Source organism: Peromyscus maniculatus, chromosome 21 (genome assembly GCF_049852395.1).
Source record: "Peromyscus maniculatus bairdii isolate BWxNUB_F1_BW_parent chromosome 21, HU_Pman_BW_mat_3.1, whole genome shotgun sequence".
NCBI lineage: Eukaryota > Metazoa > Chordata > Mammalia > Rodentia > Cricetidae > Peromyscus > Peromyscus maniculatus.
Genome location: NC_134872.1, coordinates 12,935,944 through 12,953,682, shown reverse-complemented (window position 1 = coordinate 12,953,682; position 17,739 = coordinate 12,935,944). Strand labels below are relative to the sequence as shown.

Here is a 17,739-nt window from a genome sequence, read left to right as displayed (position 1 = left end):
ACTCATGCTAAGTTCAAATGTAATTAATTATGGGAATAAGCTTTATTTAGCTTCCTGTACATGTTTTCAAGGATAAGCCTAAAGCAAATAATTAAAAACAAGTAAAATTTATTTAAAATCAGGTATACTTAATAGATGGCTCTCAAAACTTTTCAGAGATCTGTTGAATATGGCATTTAAAATATTTAATGGAAAAACCTTCCTGGGATAGACAGGAATGCCAGCTCCTGGCAATGACCCTAAGGTCTCCAAAGAAGATACATGGGGCCCAGACCTGGATTGTGGTGATGCTAACCACTGGGAAAAACTGCCCCTACCTCACCTGCTGCCAGGGCCCTGCACAAACTATGGACACAGTAGGGTTGACTGCCCTACTCTGTCTAAGCCAAGGTAGGCCAATTTTCCCGAGTTCCTCATCCACAGGAAAATCAGATCTTCTGGGTCTGGCAACTGAAGGCCTGTGCTGTCTTTTGTGATGGCCAAAGACAACGGCTGCTATGCCCAGATAGTGGGGACCCCCAAAAGACCAAATCACATATGTAAAAGCAAAGAGCCTTTATTTTCAAGTTCAGAGCTTGGACTCTGTCTAGATGAAGTTGTGAGAGCAGGAAGCCCAGATCCCAGGCAGGGTGGGGTTTTTAGTCATAGCAGAGGTTGGGATGAGGGGAATTCCAGAGTTTGGGACCCTGATTGGCTGACATTTGTCTAGGGGTATAGGGAATGTTTGGAATGTCAGGTATTTTCCCTTAGATGCAGGCCCTCCCTGGGTGGCGTCAGCTTATGACTTTTCCTAGGTTCAGGTGTTGCCTGCCAGCAGCTGTGTCTGGGTTTCTAAGCCTGTCATGGCAGCTGTGTGGCCAAGCTGTTTTGCACACACAACACACACAGCATCTGTTTCCCAATGAAGCCATCGAGAGCACAGGAGCCAACTAGGGTAACCATCCAGGTAGCTGGTAAGTCTCTGTCATTTTAACTGATGCAGAGGCCATTGGATTTATACTCCCTGCTATAATTTATCCTCAGAAATCTGATGGTGTTGATGGCTAACTGTAGCTTGGTCAGCTTGGCAGCAGCAGGCACCCAGCTCCTTCCCCAAGGCTACAGCTGCCTTGTTAGTTCATGTCATAGACAAACATCAGGTCTTGCTTTTTCTAGAGCTACTAGGTCTCCTGCTGAGAAAGGCAGACAGGCGTCATGAAGATAAACAGGTTTCAGATTTAACGTTTTACCATTCCTAATTTAAAGGAATTTGATTGGCAATGACTACTGTCAGTAACCAACCACATGTGTCTTACGGCAAATGATTAGATAGAAAGAAAAGGTTTAAAGCTTATATAAGTTACAATGGTCTAAGGAAGTGATTGAAGGTATGTGAAAAAACTAGAATGTTTCAGATTTCTTTCCCCTTCTATGCTCTTGAATATAAGATTTCAAAGGTTCAGAGTTTTAACATTGGTTAATGGAGTTCTGATAAGCTGGCGAGGTACAGATTACTATTATCAGTCATAAACTCAAGATCTTAAATGTCCTTTGGTTGTCTTCTAAGTATAGACCTAAAAGTGATTATCATTGTTCTATAAACAGCTCTGTCCAGTCCTTTGAACAGAAAAAAGAATGTTCATTTTTTTTAACCCAAAGCCATAGCTTTTGCTATGACTCAAAGAGGTGAGTCTACTCCAGCTGTTTTACAGACATCTGTTACCCACTTTTTCTACAATGTGGATTTTAGTATAAATTACAAAAAGTGGTGTGATGTCTATTGTTGGTTATCAACTTGACTCTATCTGAATGAACTACAACCCAGAAATGGAGGACACACCTGTGATCTGGATCTTGAGGCTGGAAGACACACCTTTAATCCACATCTTTGAGGCTGGGAAGACATATCTTTAATCTGGGCCACACCTTCTGCTAGAAGCCTATATAAGGACAATCGAGAATGACTGGTATGTTCTTTGCCTGCTTGCCCTCACCTTGCTAGAACATCTGTTGGAGCCTACTTCTTTGGGATTCCAGCATATACAGAAGACCAGCTGAGACACCCAGCCTTATGAGACTGAGCAACTACTGGATTCTTGGACTTTACATTCACAGCTGGCCGTTGTTGGATTAGTTGGACTGCAGCCTGTAAGTCATTTCAATAAATCTAGATCTATAAAACAAAAATGCTCTAACCTGTGAGCCCCACTTGCCCCAGGACAGAAAACTTCCTGGAATGGTGGGGACTTTGCATGTAAGATAAGCCTTTTTTTTTTTTTTTTTTTTTTTTTTTTTTTTAAACGTCTGTAAACAATCTTGGTTACCCCAACTGCACAGGATGTGTTTTTTCACACATAGGCAGGAGGTACTTAGGCAGGACGTACCTCAGGATGTATGCTTGCCCCCAGTTGGACAAAGATGGGAAGTACCTAGCATTGTGGGATTTGCCTTTATAAGCTCCTGACTAATATAATTTGGGCACCATACTCTAGGAATCCCAGGTATGGACCTGGTCAGTGTTTTAAAGCTTGCTTCAAATTTGACTAAAAAATTATGGTAGTGGTTTTATTCTCACCCAGGGGATTAAAAGCATCTGGTTTGTTTGCTCTGAAAGCATTTTGGTCTGTACATTTGCTCTTTCTTTCTTTTTTTCTTTCTTCCTTTTGCCTGGCTTAAATTTTATTTTATTTTATTTTTTGGATAAGAGGCTTTTTTTTTTAAATGCCAAATGCTGTTTATTGAAGGAGGGAGGAGGTCTTAAATATAGGCTTACAGCACAATGGGAGAACCCTGGAGGGCAGAGGTTTGTTACTGATGTTTTACAATCTTGCATCTAAGCTGTTAACACCCCCATTATGCAGGATACACAGACAAGGAACTTCCCTTAATCATTCAGGAGGGTGGAACCTGGCAGGTAATTAGCATAGGGAGGATATCAAGGTCAAGGTCAGCAAGCAAGACAACAGTTACCCAAAAGGGGAGCTAGGGCCCTACAGGTCCCCCTTTTACTAAAAAATGAGCTTCTGACTTAGGTTGTGTGGGATGTCAGCAGGTCACCTTACCTGTCATGGAGATGCCTGCCCAGGCCACACAGGCGCTCAGTCTTAGGTTGGTGAGCGCCCTCCAGGCATTACCCATCTCTGAATACTCATTATCATATAGGCTCAATCGTGTGTGAGCTGCAGAGTTAACTGCTGCCAAAGATCTCAAAGTGGCGCTGGGCTTGCAATCTGTGTGTTCACCACAGATAAGACCAACACAGGTCCTAACCCACCCATAGCCAGTAGGCTAAAGGCAACTGAGCCATTCCCTTCCTTAACAAGCCTTACTGCAAATTGGAGTCCTTGTAAGATGGTATCCCAAAAGCAGTTTATAAATTTATAATTTTCAAAGCCAATCAAAATGTATATAACTATAGAATTAAATTTATCATGCCCAATAGAATGAAAGATTAACTAACTGTGGTAGCTACTTTTGCTGCCAGGGTCTCCACTGTGCTAACTGTAGTAAGCAATTATGAAATGGTAATCCCAGAAACAGTAGCAGCGGTGTGCACCATTGCTATAATAGCAACAACGGCAGCAGCAATGTCAAATTCTCTTCTGGAGTGTGTGGGCATCCTCTTCTTTCTTTCTTCCTCCCTCCCTCCCTCCCTCCCTCCCTCCCTCCCTCTCTCCCTCCCTTCCTTCTTCCCATCTTCTTTCTTTCTTTCTTTCTTTCTTTCTTTCTTTCTTTCTTTCTTTCTTTCTTTCTTTCTTTCTTTCTTTCTCTCTCTCTCTCTCTCTCTCTCTCTCTCTTCTTTCTTTCTTTCTTTCTTTCTCCCCCCCCCCAACTGAGACAGGGTTTCTCTGTGTAGCTTTGCACCTTTCCTGGAACTCACTCTGTACCCCAGGCTGGCCTCGAACTCACAGAGATCTGCCTGGCTCTGCCTCCCGAGTGCTGGGATTAAAGTTGTGCGCCACCACTGCCCAGCTCTTTCTTTCTTTCTTTCTTTCTTTCTTTCTTTCTTTCTTTCTTTCTTTCTTTCTTTCTTTCTCTCTCTCTCTCTCTCTCTCTCTCTCTCTCTCTCTCTCTCTCTCTTTCAGATCTTTAGGCAGTTAGATTCTGGCTGTTTAGCCTGTTATCAGTATTTTGTTATTTTTTGAACCTTGAAGACATTTCTGTTTTTGTTTTTGTCTTGGTTTTCATTGTCTGTAAACTGGGCATGGTGGCGCACACCTTTAATCCCAGCATTTGGGAGGCAGAGGCAGGCAGATGTCTGTGAGTTCAAGGCCAGCCTGGTCTATAAAGTGAGTTCCAAGACAGCTAGGGCTACCCAGATAAACCCTGTCTTGAAAAACAAAAACAACAACAAAAAGAGGCATTTGTTCCTTCTCAGTCAGGAGTGTAGGGGTGTCAAAGGAATACTTCATGACACTGAACCTCCTCATAGAGATACCCAGCAAAAATACCCCATTCCTGACTCATAAGGAACTGTATTGACTCCCCTGGGAGATCTGTTCATCCAGCATATTGAGCCCCCCTGAATTTGTGTAAACATGTGGGATAAGCAGAAACCCAATAGATCTTTTCAGGTGAAAGCTGAGAAAGTTGATCTGACACAAAACACACATTCCCTAGCTAGCACAGACAGGCAACTTTTCAAGAGAAACAAATTTGTTTCAGGAGAAGTGTGTGTGTGTGTGTGTGTGTGTGTGTGTGTGTGTGTGTGTGTGTGTATGTGTGTGTATGGGAAACAAAATTTCCAAATATAAGAAATGTTTAGAGATAACTCCCCTGGGTAGTCTATTGGCTTTATGTGTGATAATCATTAACCTGTACTCTAGCTGGCTTTATGTGTGATAATCATTAACCTGTACTCTAGCTGGCTTTATGTGTGATAATCTTTAACCTGTACTCTAGCTGGCTTTATGTGTGATATTCATTAACTTGTTTGGGAAAAACCAGAGAGATCTAGACATACCCTTCTCCAAACTTGTTTATCCTGAGTGCTTCATAAAGTCTTAGACAATAAAGTTTTTTTCCCCTTAATTCACAGACAGCTTGTTTTAATTAAAATGTAAAATATCTGTGGAAAAACAAGCACAAACTGATAAAATTGGTAATGCATAATAAAAAGCTCTTCAGCTGGGCAGTGGTGGTGCACAGCTTTAATCCCAGCACTCGGGAGGCAGAGCCAGGCAGATCTCTGTGAGCTGGAGGCTAACCTGGTCTACAGAGTGAGTTCTAGGAAAGGCACCAAAACTACACAGAGAAACCCTGTCTTGAAAAACCAAATAAACAAACAAACAAATAAATAAAAAATAAAAAGCTCTTCAAAAAACTATATGTGAGTTAAATTGGAGGCTAAACTAAAACATTAATTTTAGAATTTATCAACCCAAGGTAAAGTCTAAGATACCTCCTAACTCTTCTCTTTCTCTCACCTTGGGGCTTTGATTTTTAGTTTTCCTTGGGCATGTGTTTTCTTCTGACTGTTGTTATTTATTTATGGCACTTTTTACCATGTGAGGGAGGACACGAGGTACAGTAAAATCCACTCTAAGCGTTTTTATTAGGGGAGGGTAAAGAGGGCTTGTGCTACACAACAGGCCTACTAGAAGCGAACAGTGTGGGAAAAGGGGCAGGGGAAACGGGTGGAATCTGCTTTTATAGGTCCCCCGGAGCATTCACATATCGGTTTACTATGTACCTATGCCACGAATGCACATAGATTACATGATTGCACTGTGCACAGATTACATGATCACATAACACATGGATTATGTAGGACATAAGTTCCTGGAATGATTAAGCATTCTGCCTGACTGATGGTGAGCACATATGTGGTCATGTAACTAGGGGTGGTTGGGAATTATAATAACTGTGCTTAAGGTAAAATGTCTTTGTTATACAAGCTAGTCATAAAATTCCTTTCAGTCTTAAAGCAAAAAAAAAAAAAAAAGTGGGGAGAGAGATAAAGAAAGAGAGAGAGAGAGAGAGGGAGGGAGGGAGGGAGGGAGAGAGAATCACAGCTTGACCTGCATTTACATTCCTGAGGTTTAAGGGAACTTCTACAAGCTGTTAAAGATAATGAAGCTAAGTCTGTGTCCTCAACTCCCCACATTCCTGGGATTTTTGCTGAGATCCATCTTCAAGCAGTTAAGCTATTTAACTGTTCCTTTGTTACTGTTCCTACCCTTTCACCACCACACACACAAACCAACAAGAAGCCCACTAAATGCTTTAGTAACAATAACATCAATAAAAAAATAAGCATTTTCCCAGACCCATCCATAGCCTGCTCTTGGGTCATCTATATTAACACATTGTTATGGGGAACCCACCAGAGATGATCATTCAGACACCATTTATAGCCAACTGAAAGTCTTTATTCCAGCTGGCTGGGACCACACTCAAGCAGTAGGGACCTAAGTGTAGCCCTGGATGTCTACAGCACAGGGATTTTTGAAGCAGAAACCATGTTCTGGCCTCTCACTTGGCAGCTACAGGTTTTGCAATCAAGCAGTTCGACAGAAGCTAAGATAAGCAGTTAGCTGGAGGGGGTTCCGCACAAGCTAGCAGTTAACAGAACCTAGGGAGTTTGACCTTGGTATCTGTGGTGGTTTGAATGAAAATTGCTCTGTAGGTCCATAGGGAGGGGCACTATTAGGAGGTGTGGCCTTTTGGAGTAGGTTTGGCTTTGTTGGAGGATGTATGTCACTAGGGGGTGGACTTTGAGGTCTCAGAAGCTCAAGTCTGGCCAGTGTGTCACTGTCACTTCCTGCTGCCAGTGGATCTAGATGTAGGACTCTCAGCTATGTTTCCATGCTCTTTCATGATAATAATGATATAATGATAAGCATGATAATAATGATAAACATGATAATAATGACTAAACCTCTGAACAGTAAGCCAGCCCCAAGTAAGTGTTTTCCTTTATAAAAGTTCCCTTGGTCATGGTGTCTCTTCACAGCAATATAATCCTAATTAAAACAGGATTCTAGAATAGAGTAATTTTTCCATAGGATTCTTCATCAAGGAGATAAAACTCTAGTTAAACCTGAAATGGCCTTAGCAAGTACACATGATGGAAGAACCTCTGCACTGCCTTTCCCTGTCACATGGGCAGGAAGACTGTTCACCATTTGCCTTCTTGGTCTTTCTTCTTTCCAGAGTTGATTTACCCTGTTTTTGCTGCTGCTGATTCTTTTGGTAATATAAAACCCAGCAATTTCAGGCTTCCATCATTGACTAAGGGCCAGCAGCTCTCAAGAACCCTCCAGGTTTTCAGTACTCTGTTGGGACTGCTTAGTAACCAGTCTCATGGATGGAGAAACTACCTGGTTTTCAGCCTCTCAGATATGATAGCTGTTGTTACTACTTCAACATAATCTGATTTAATACGTTCTTTTTTTAAAAAATAATTTATTTAACTTTATTTTATGTGCATTGGTGTGAGAGTGTTAGATGCCCTGGAACTGGAGTTACAGACAGTTGTGAGCTGCCATGTGGGTTCTGGGAATTGAACCCAAGTCCTCTGGAAGAGCAGCTAGTGCTCTTAACCTCTGAGCCATTTTCTCCATCCATTAAGTTCTTTATACATACATACATACATACATACATACATACATACATACATACATACATACGTGTGTGTGTGTGTGTGTGTGTGTGTGTGTGTGTGTGTGTGTGTGTGTGTGTGTAGTTGGAGTTTCCTCCAGTCCTGCCTGGCCCATGGTCAGGACAAATCTTTCTCACCCGCCAGTCCTGCAGCCACTCAGACCCAACCAAGTAAACACACAGAGACTTATATTGCTTATAAACTGTATGACAGTGGCAGGCTTCTTGTTATCTAGTTCTTCTATCTTAAGTCAACCCATTTCTATTAATCTATAAGTTGCCACATGGCTTGTGGCTTGCCGGTATCTTTACATGTTGGCTTGTCATTGCGGCAGCTGGCAGCGTCTCCTCTGCCTCAGCTTTCCACTTCCCAGAATTCTTCTCTCTCCTTGTCCCAACTATACTTCCTGCCTGGCTACTGGCCAATCAGTGTTTTATTTATTAACCAATCAGAGCAACACATTTAACATACAGAACATCCCACAGCATACATGTTGTGGGGTCACCAGAGAAGACTGCTCAGACATAAGTTTAAGCCAGTAGAAAGTCTTCAATAGTTGGCCAGCAACTATACCATGTAGCCCCAAGCCTTTCTCAGGATGAACTTCTAAGCATAAAAACCATGTTCTGGGTTGACATATTTCAGTTAACATCAACAGTTAGCCAGAAGTGGAACTACAGAAGCCAAAAAGCAAGGCAAGTACATTTAGAGACAATGTAATGTCTCTAAACCTGAAAAGTACTGAAAACCTGGAGGGGTCTTAGAGCTGCTGGCCCAGAACTATAGACTTTGATGGATTAGGCTTTTATTTTCATTATGTGCTGAGTTTTATGGCCTGAATGGTATTTCCAACATGGAGTCAGTTGTGTTATGGCCTGGGGCCCTGTTACATATACTCATTCTATCAGTTCAGTTCTGTCCCTCTAGAGAACCCTGATTAATACAGAAATCATCTCTAAACTTGGTTGGCAGATTTTTTTTTTTGCTTCTGTGAATCAAAGTTCTCAGAAAAACAGCCACACCTACTTGGAGGATTCTCCAAGACTGACTGACTGATTAGAAGGTCTGTGATTGTGGAGAGCTGGAATTTGACTTTCATCTGTCTTTAGCATCATAATAGTCATTCATTGTTGACCTAACAGTCATCCTTACAGCTACTAGTAACACTTTTGGATTGAGCAAACAAACCCCTATCTTCCACCAGCCCAAAGGCAAAGGATACCTCAACTAACATCTGAGGCCTGTAAAAGAAACTTGTTCGTTTTGCTCTAATGCTTCCATCAGTTTAATTTCAAAATACCCGACTTGTGACTTTGTTTGCTCTGTTACTACAGAAAATTCATTCAAATGTTACTGTGCTGGAACGTGATCTTTGGGATAGCTTGAATCTGTGCTCTTGGGCTACGTTCACCCATATTCAGCTCCATAACACAACATTTCTTACTGCCTTTTAGATGAGAGTTGTGTTTTTGCATTAAGACTTCAAAATTTTTGTGAGAGAAATGGTGTTTGCATTTTCAAATTGTGTGTGATGATATTTTGTTTATACTCTAACAAATGAAGCTTGCTTGGAAATTAGAGTGTGGAGCTAGCCACTAGTTAACCATAGAGGCGCACGCCTTTAATCCCTGCACTAGGGAGGTTGAGACAGGAGGTGATATGGCTGGGCAGAGAAAGCAATATAAGGCCAGAGGAGATAGGAACTGGCTCTCTTTCAGTGGAGGAGTTGTTGCTGTGGCTTTTCCTTTGTCTCTCTGGTCTTTCAATACTTACCCTGATATCTGGCTCCCTATTTTTATTAAGACCAACTAGAATTTGTGCTATAATTGTGTTTAGTTCAGTGATCAGGAAAGTCAAACTTAATTTGTGTTGATGACATCTCTAATCAGACATACAGGAATGAGAAAGGCCTTGTGTTTTTTTATTTTGTTTTGTTTTGTTTTTTGCTTTAATGTGGTTTTTGTTCTTTGTTTCTTGATATTTTCAGTTCCAGGCTGGCCTCGAACTGAAAATCTACCTGTCTTTCAAGTGCTCAAAGTCCAGGCCTACGCCACCACACCTGGTTAACATCAGCCCTAGATATCCTTGGAAAAGGGATTTTGGAATCATGTTTGTGTTAAGGCCCTTGGACATTTTCCCAGCCTGATCTCTTGCTTAGGAACTATCTGGCTTTCTGAACATGAAGAGGATACCTACCCTGTGGTGGTTTGAATGAGAATGACCCCCAGAGGCTCATATATTTGAATATTAGGTCCCTGGTTGGGAAGGATTTGGAGGTGTGGCCTTGTTAGACAAGGTGTGTCACTGGGGTCGGCTTTGATATTTCAAAAACCCATGCCATTCTTAGTGTCGGCCTACCTCTCTGATTCCTGCTTGTGGATCAGAGTTAAGCTCTCAATTACTGCTCTAGTGCTATGCCTGCCTGCCTGCCTGCCTGCTGTCATGTGTACTGCCGTGATGGTCATGGACTTACTCTCTGAAACTGTAAGCTCCAATAAACTCTTCTATAAATTGTCTTAGTTCTGGTGTCTGTTATAGCAATAGAAAAGTTATCAACCCACTCCCTTAAACAGAAGGCTGTCCAGTACACTCAGCACAGACTTACACATTCATCTTCTGTGTATTTATCTCCCTTGTTTCAAGATGCCAATGACACCACCATCTCTCACCTCTCAGATGTCAGGTCTCTGAGCCTATCAGAACTGTTTGCTTTAAGATGAGCAGATTTATCCAGTCACCTGACCCCTCCTCAGTCCACATTTCTACATTTTATTATCTCAAGTGAATTTCTCTCTGAATCTCAGTTCTTTGGCAAGAAAAATCTTTTACCCCCAGGGAGAGGGAAGATTGAGTTGCCAGGTGATTCTTCTACCAGGTGTCTTCTTGAGCCAATCCCTTCCTCCCTGCGCTTTTCTGAGGCAGGTTGTTTTGTTGCTGTTTGGTTGAGTTCTGGTGACTGAACCTAGGGCCTCATGCATGCTGGGCAAATGTTCTACCTCTGAGAGCTATATCCCAAGCTCTTATAAAGTTTTCTTTTGTTTGTTTAAAATTGTGAATCAATTTCCACCAGATTGCCCAGGCTGGCATTTAACTCTTAACCCCAGCAGGCCTGAATTTTTAATCCCCTTACTTCATCTTCCTGAGTAGGTGGGATTACAGGCTGGTGCCATCAGGGTCAGCTGAAGACATAGTTTTGATATTCAGCCCAGGCTAGTCTCATACTCCTAAACTCAAGGAATCCTCCAGCCTCAGCTCCCAGACTTACACTTTCATCTTGTAATTTCTCAAGTCCACTTTGGCCAAAGTCTTTGGATTATACCAAACAAAATAATTCAGCTTGAGTTGCATAACCCACTTATCTCATTCCAAAGGCCCCAGACCTCCCCTGCCCCACACCACTCTTAGCTCTGACCAACACACAGTTGTCATTTTAACTCATCTTGGAAGCTTTGATCTTCAACTTCTAGAAGATGGACCATCCCTTATTTGGACTTCTCTCTCTAAATTAATAGAGATGAATTATTTTCTTGGTTAGAAAACATTTCCTTTGTTTTTACTCCCATTTATGATAACATGAGGCTGAGCCAGGATCAGGAGGTAGACAGCAGTCTAGGCTACTTAGTGAGACCTTCTCTCAAATAATCCACACCACTCAAATCCCATAGAAGTTCATCATGTAATTGTCTAAACATTTTTTTATCAGATATGCTAACTTCTACATCGAAGTAGTTTACCAAAGGCACTGTATAGATGAGGTGTGGGGCCATTTTGCCTACCCTGTCTTAACCTGGGCACACTGACATTTTAGGCTGGGTGATTTCTTGTGGGAAGGAACTGTCCTGTGCCCTTTAGGATGTTTTACAAAATCTTTTGCCTTCTGCCCACTAGTTGCTAGTGTGACAAATGACAAGATAATCAAAATTAGCCAGGCGGTGGTGACACACGCCTTTAATCCCAGCACTCGGGAGGCAGAGGCCAGACTGGGCTGGGCTACATACAAAGTAAGTTCCAGGACAGTCAAGACTGTTTCACAGACAAACCCTGTCTCAACAAACAAACAAAAAATCAAAATTACCTCCATCCATTTCTAATATCTCCTGGGGGCAAAATAATAAGATAAAGTGTTGCACGAATCCTAATTGGTGATGGAATAAAAACCCGGAGCCAGATATTGGTGTAAATACTGAAAGATCAGAGAGACAAAGGAACAAGCCACTAGAGGAACTTCTTACCATTCCCAAATCCTCAGGATGATAGAAAGGTGAGATCCTGCCTCCACAAATCCTCTGACTGAAAGCCTCTGAGTCCTCAGCTGCATGGTGTCTAGTTCCTGTCTCCTCACACCTTGTATGCCTTTCTCTGCCCAGCCGTTTTACTTCCTTCCTAATGCTGGGATTAAAGGCGTGTGACTCCCAAGTACTGGGTTTAAAGGTGTGTGCTATCACTTCCTGGCTCTGTTTCTCTCCTAGACTGAATCAATCTCATGCAGTCCAGGGTGGCTTTGAACTCACAGAGATCCAGATGGATCTTTGCCGCCTGAGTGCTAGGATTAAAGGTGTGGCCACCACTGCCTGGCTTCTATGTTTAATCTAGTGGCTGGCTCTGTCCTCTGATCCTCAGGCAAGCTTTATTTGACACACAATATATCACCACAACAAAGTTCAGCCTCAATTTCATTCATGATTTCATTTGTTCTGAATGAAAATGCTGAGAAACATAAAAGTCCATGGGAACATGTTTTGTTAGAGTAATGTTGCTCATACTTTTGGGTTCCTCGGAGACGGATGTCAGCCATTTGAGGTGTATTCCTGGTCTCAACATCTTTCGAATTGTCCCGCTGTTTAGTGCCCCTGGTATACTCTGGGCCGTGCACTGTAAAAAGAGCTTGAAAATGCAGAAAGGAAGGACTTTCTCCTGTCAAAGGGAGTGAGCAGAGGCACTGTAATCCAAACCACTAGCCCTTTCTCAGGTGGAAGCTATATGGCCATTTAGACTCTGGAAAGATGGAGTGAACTGGCTACTGGTGTCTCTAAAACTCCCAGGGTAGTTCTAAAGTACAGCAGGACAAGAGCCACAGTCTAAAATCCGTTACAGTAGAGATTTTCCAGATATATTCCACAAAAGCATATGCAGTTATCTCTGCTGGAACCACAGGGAACTGGCTTCAGTTGTTCCTTGAGGACATCAGAATCCATTGATACTTCCTTATTTTGGTTTTTCGAGATGGGGTTTCTGTGTAGCTTTTGGAGCCTGAGTTCCAGGGCAGGCTCCAAAGCTACACAGAGAAATCCTGTCTCAAAAAACCAAAACAAAACAAAAAAGAAAAATGAGCATGTTGTGTTCTAAAACTTTATAAATACTGAAATTTGAATTTCATATAATTTTTGCATGTTACAAAAAGACATTCATCTTTTGATCCCCCCCCCCCTTTTAAAAAAAGGACATCTGTTCTGAGTTTGCTTCCAGTTGGATTAAAACAGTGGCAGGCTTAGCTGGAGTGGTCCCAGAGGTAGCTTTAAGGGGATGGGTTTCAAGCTCAGTAGCTTGGCCATTCTCTAAGTGTGAGAGCCAGGGAGTGTGTTTATGCAAACGGCACGCAGTTGAACAGTGTCATACCTGTATTTCAGGAGGCAAACTATTTCCTAATGGACTGGGAGGCACCTCTGGCCCTGGGCCCTGGCTGGCTGTAGTTATGTATTTTTTTTTTTCTTTATCTCTCATCTATTCCCCGCCCCCAGCCCCCATTTCTTTTTTGAGACAGGATCTCACTATGCAGCCATGTCTAATTTTCAATCCTCCTGCCTCAGCCTCCTAAGTGCTGGAATGAAAGAGCCGGCTTTGGCTTTCAAATCTTGCAGGGCCAAGAGCTCACGGGTGTCTCATCTCTGCCTTGTTCATCTCAGTTTGGCTCCTTCGCCCGCTGTAGCCACTAGGGGTGCCAGAGTGGGAGAACGCTCCCAGGAGCCTTGGGACCAATCAGATCGGCGCTAGGCCGGGAGCCGAGCGACTGACCTCGCGTCCTCCCTTGGCAGCCAATCACAGGTCGCCGTGGGCGACTGTGCGAGCCAGGCAAAGCGGCCTGGGCTTTGCGGGCGGTGCGGCGGGCCCGGCAGGTCGGGGTGCGGGGCTTCCCGCGCAGCGCCTCGCGGGCCAAGGCGTTCCGGGGGGCTCAGGTATGCGGGGGAGGTCAGCGCAGGGGTGTGGCCCTGCTGATCTCTGCGGGGGCGACCGGGAGGGACCGGCCACCAGATCCCGGGGTGGGAGGACGGGTGAGGGCCTTCTGCGAGCCCGGGGGAAAGAAGCGCTGGTAGGCCGGGCTCTGGGGATCCCGCCTGGTAGCCCTCGGCATACACGTGCGTCCCCCCTCCTACGGCCTCCCCCGACCCCCATCCGAGGGCTGGGCCTGCTCCCCCTAAATGCCGTCCCCATCGCTGGAGGGCCCTGGTGGCGCTTAAGGTACCTCAAGTCCTGAAGCCCGGAGACCTGCTACTGGGCGCGGTGGCGCCCGCCTGTAATCCCGGCCGCTAGGGAGGCGGTGGGAGGACCACCTAGTGAGACCTATTCACAAAACAAACTGTAAGCCAGTTTTGTAAATTGAGCCCCACTCCCAATTTGGAGATCCACAGGCCCTTCCTTTGAGGCTTTTTAAAGCATTTTAAAATCCATGGATTTGTCTTTCCGCATACAGCACTATCTTGTTTGTGGATTCTGTTGACTACGTGCCTCCTTGAACTCCAGGGCAGCTCTCGGGGCTCCTAATATATTCTCCTAGATAGCTAATTTTGATTTGAGCAGGGCTCAAATGAGATTTTTTTTTTGTTGTTGTTGTTTATGGAGGTATGGTATTTTGGATGGTAGCCTGTAAGATGCTTGTAAAAAAAAAACCATCCAGGGTTGGGGGTGGGGTAACTTAGTTGCTAGAGTGCCTGCCTAGGATGGACAAAGCCCTGGGCTTTGCACCCAGTACTTAGCAAGTGGAGACAGGAGGATCAGACATGTTTTGTATCAAAGCAAACAAAACAAAATATATATAAACAATTGGTAGGTAGTGGAGTAAAATCTTTTAACATATAAAATGTATCTTTTTTTGTTTGTTTTTGTTTTTCTGATTACTTCAGGCATGTGACTTTCACCCTTTGGACTCTCTCGAGGTATTAAAAGTTACATTGTATATCTGAGGTAAGAAGGGTCTTTTCTCTTTCGTTTTCTTGTCTCCTAGTCACATTACCGCCAGGTGGTACAGGCCTTTAATCCCAGCAACTCGGGAGGCAGAGGCAGGCGGATCTCTGAGTTTGAAGACAGCCAGCACTATATGGTGAGACCCTGTCTCAAAAAACAAACAACAAACAAAGAAACAAATTATTGTTTAGAATTTCCTGAGGGAATTTGAGTGGTTCTGATGTCAATAATTCTGGAACCTTCTAAGTTGCGTCCTCAAACAGGAAGAAGCGGTAGACGTGCTCCTTTCACCCGAAATCCTGAAAAAGAAAAAGAAAGTAACCACTATGGCTGTTCTGTGAAGGACTGGTTTTTATCATAGTAGGAGGCAAAGTGAGTTGATGCAGATAGTTTAAGATTCAGCTAATGCAGTAAAATGTTAAATTGGATTAGTCACTACCCTGGTTTTTGAGAAAGGGTCTCATATATCCTAGACTGGTTTATGTAACTGAGAATTACCTTCAGCTCCTGATTTTAGTCTTCCCTTCCCAAGGGCTGTGGTTATAGGTATGCACAAGCCTGACTTCTGGATTTTTTTTTTTATTATTATTTGAGCCCCCCCCCTCCGGAATTCTAAGGCATCAATATTACCTTAGGGTCAGTTTGATATATCAAGAAATAATAGCAGGAAGCAAAGTGGCTTGCTTTTAAATTTATTTCTGCAATATTTCTTTTTTAAAATAATTTTTTATTTTTTGAGATTACAATATAATTATGTCATTTCCTCCTCCTTCCTCTTTCCAAGCCCTCCCCTGTACCTCCCTTGCTCTCTTTCAAAATTCATGACCTTTTTGTTGTTTCATATATGTACATATTACACACACACACACACACACACACACACACACACACAACCCTAAATATATAAATATAACCTGCTTAGTCTGTGTAATGCTACATATATGTTTTCAGGTCTGACTATTTGGTGTTCTTTTCTGCGTAAGATTTCTCTCATTCTCAGTATTCTCTAGTTGACTGTAGTTCTTTGTGTAGGTTTAATGCCTCAAGGAGCTTTCCTCTTTTTTTTTTTTCAGTATGTCTTTTAGTGTTGTCCTTGTTGAGATCATGTTGAAGTAGTTAGGGAGCCATATTGGTGAGATTTCATGGATGTTTGAGTAATATTGCCATTAATTCTTTGAAAGTCTGGTTAGAAAAAAAAAGAAAGAAAAGAAAGTCTGGTAGAGGTCTGCATTGAACCATTCTGGGCCTGGACTTTTTTTTTTTTTTTTTTTTTTGATTGAGAGACTTTTAGTTTCTATTTCTCTGGGGTTAATCTATATTCTCCTTTCTTTCTTTTCTTTTCTTTTTTCTTTTTTTGGTTTTTCAAGATGGTTTCTGTGTAGCTTTCTGCCTTTCTTGGAACTCACTCTGTAAATGTAGCCCAGGCTGGCCTCGAACTCACAGAGATCTGCCTGCCTCTGCCTCCCGAGTGTGCCACCACTGCCTGTCTTACAGTATTTTCTTTTTTAAAATGTATACAGTGTTGTTCTGCCTGCATGCCTGAAGAGGGCACCAGCATATGGTAGCTGGGAATTGAACTCAGGACCTCTGAAAGAGCAGCCTGTGCTCTTAACCTCTGAGCCATCCTCCAGCCCCCGGCTCACAGTATTTTCATTATCCATTTATCACTTGAAGGACATGGCTGAGCAAGTATCTGTGAAGTAGGCTGTCGTTTGGGCATATGCCAAAGAGTGGTATATCTGGGTCATATGGTAGATTTATTCTTAGCATTTTGAGAATTCTCTACACTGCTTTCCAGAGTGGCTCAGTTGGTTTCCAGTCCCACCAACAGTGAATGAGGGTTTCCTTTTCCCCACATACTTCCAGAAGTTGTTGTTGACTGTTTGGTGATCTTTACCATTCTGAGTGTGATAAAATGAAATTCTACAGTTGTTTTTGTTTGCAGTTTCCTAGTAACTAGGGACAGTGAACATTTTTTTTTTTTTTTGAGACATTTCTTAGCTGTTTTTATTTTGTTGAGAATGCTCTGTTCAGGTCCTAAGCCCATTTTTTGAATGGTTTATTTATTTATTTTTGACTTAATGCTCTTTGAGTTCTTTATCTATTCTGAATGAGTCCTCTTGTCAGATGTAGAGCTGGTGGCATAGATTCTGCCCCATTGTGTGGACTTCTTCTTCATCTGATTGTTTCTTTAGCTGTGCAAAAGCTTCTTCGTCTTCCCACTTGTCAATTATTGGCTTTATTTTGGAATGTCCTTTCCGACACCTGGATCATGTAGGTTACTGCCTGCTTTTTCCTAGTGGTTTCAGTGTTTCATAGTTAGAGCTTTGTCTGTTTGAAGTCCACAGGAGTTAGTTTTTATGCGGGGTTTAGATATGGATCTAATTTTATTCTTTGCCTGTGGATGTCCAATTTCCCAAGCACCGTTTGTTCAAGTTGCCTGCTTTTCTTCAGCTTATGTTTTTGTCAGATATTAAGTGGCTGAAGTTACATATACTCATTTGGATATTCTATTTTGTTCCACTGGTCTGTGTGTCTGTTTTTGTGCCAATACCACGTTGTTTTCATTGATTGCTATGGCTTTCTCTCCGTCTCTCCGTCTCTCCCCCTCTCCCCCATCTCTCCCCCTCTCCCCCGTCTCTCCCCCTCTCCCCCGTCTCTCCCCCTCTCCCCCTCTCCCCCGTCTCTCCCCCTCTCCCCCGTCTCTCCCCCTCTCCCCCGTCTCTCCCCCTCTCCCCCCTCTCTCCCCCTCTCTCCCCCTCTCTCCCCCTCTCTCCCCCTCTCTCCCCCTCTCTCCCCCTCTCTCCCCCTCTCTCCCCCTCTCCCCCGTCTCTCCCCCTCTCCCCCGTCTCTCCCCCTCTCCCCCCCTCTCTCCCCCTCTCTCCTCCTCTCTCCCCCTCTCTCCCCCTCTCTCCCCCTCTCTCCCCCTCTCTCCCCCTCTCTCCCCCTCTCTCCCCCCCTCTCCCTCTCTCCCTCTC

The 17,739-nt window shown here is 43.3% G+C and overlaps 1 protein-coding gene across 4 annotated transcripts in view; it reads left to right on the top strand.

Moving 5' to 3' along the window:
* Nucleotides 1–2,103: 2,103 nt before the first annotated feature.
* Nucleotides 2,104–17,739, top strand: part of LOC102903087 (zinc finger protein 280B) — a 37,246-nt gene continuing 21,610 nt past the window's right edge. For 2 of the 4 annotated variants that reach the window (XM_006997017.4, XM_006997018.4), the window contains exons 1-2: nt 13,618–13,755; nt 14,701–14,761. The gene's annotated coding sequence lies outside the window, so the exon portion shown is untranslated. Of the gene's footprint in view, nt 2,128–13,617; nt 13,756–14,700; nt 14,762–14,797; nt 14,898–17,739 lie in introns of those variants that run through there. The other 2 variants (XM_076558623.1, XM_076558622.1) reach the window with 2 other exon arrangements.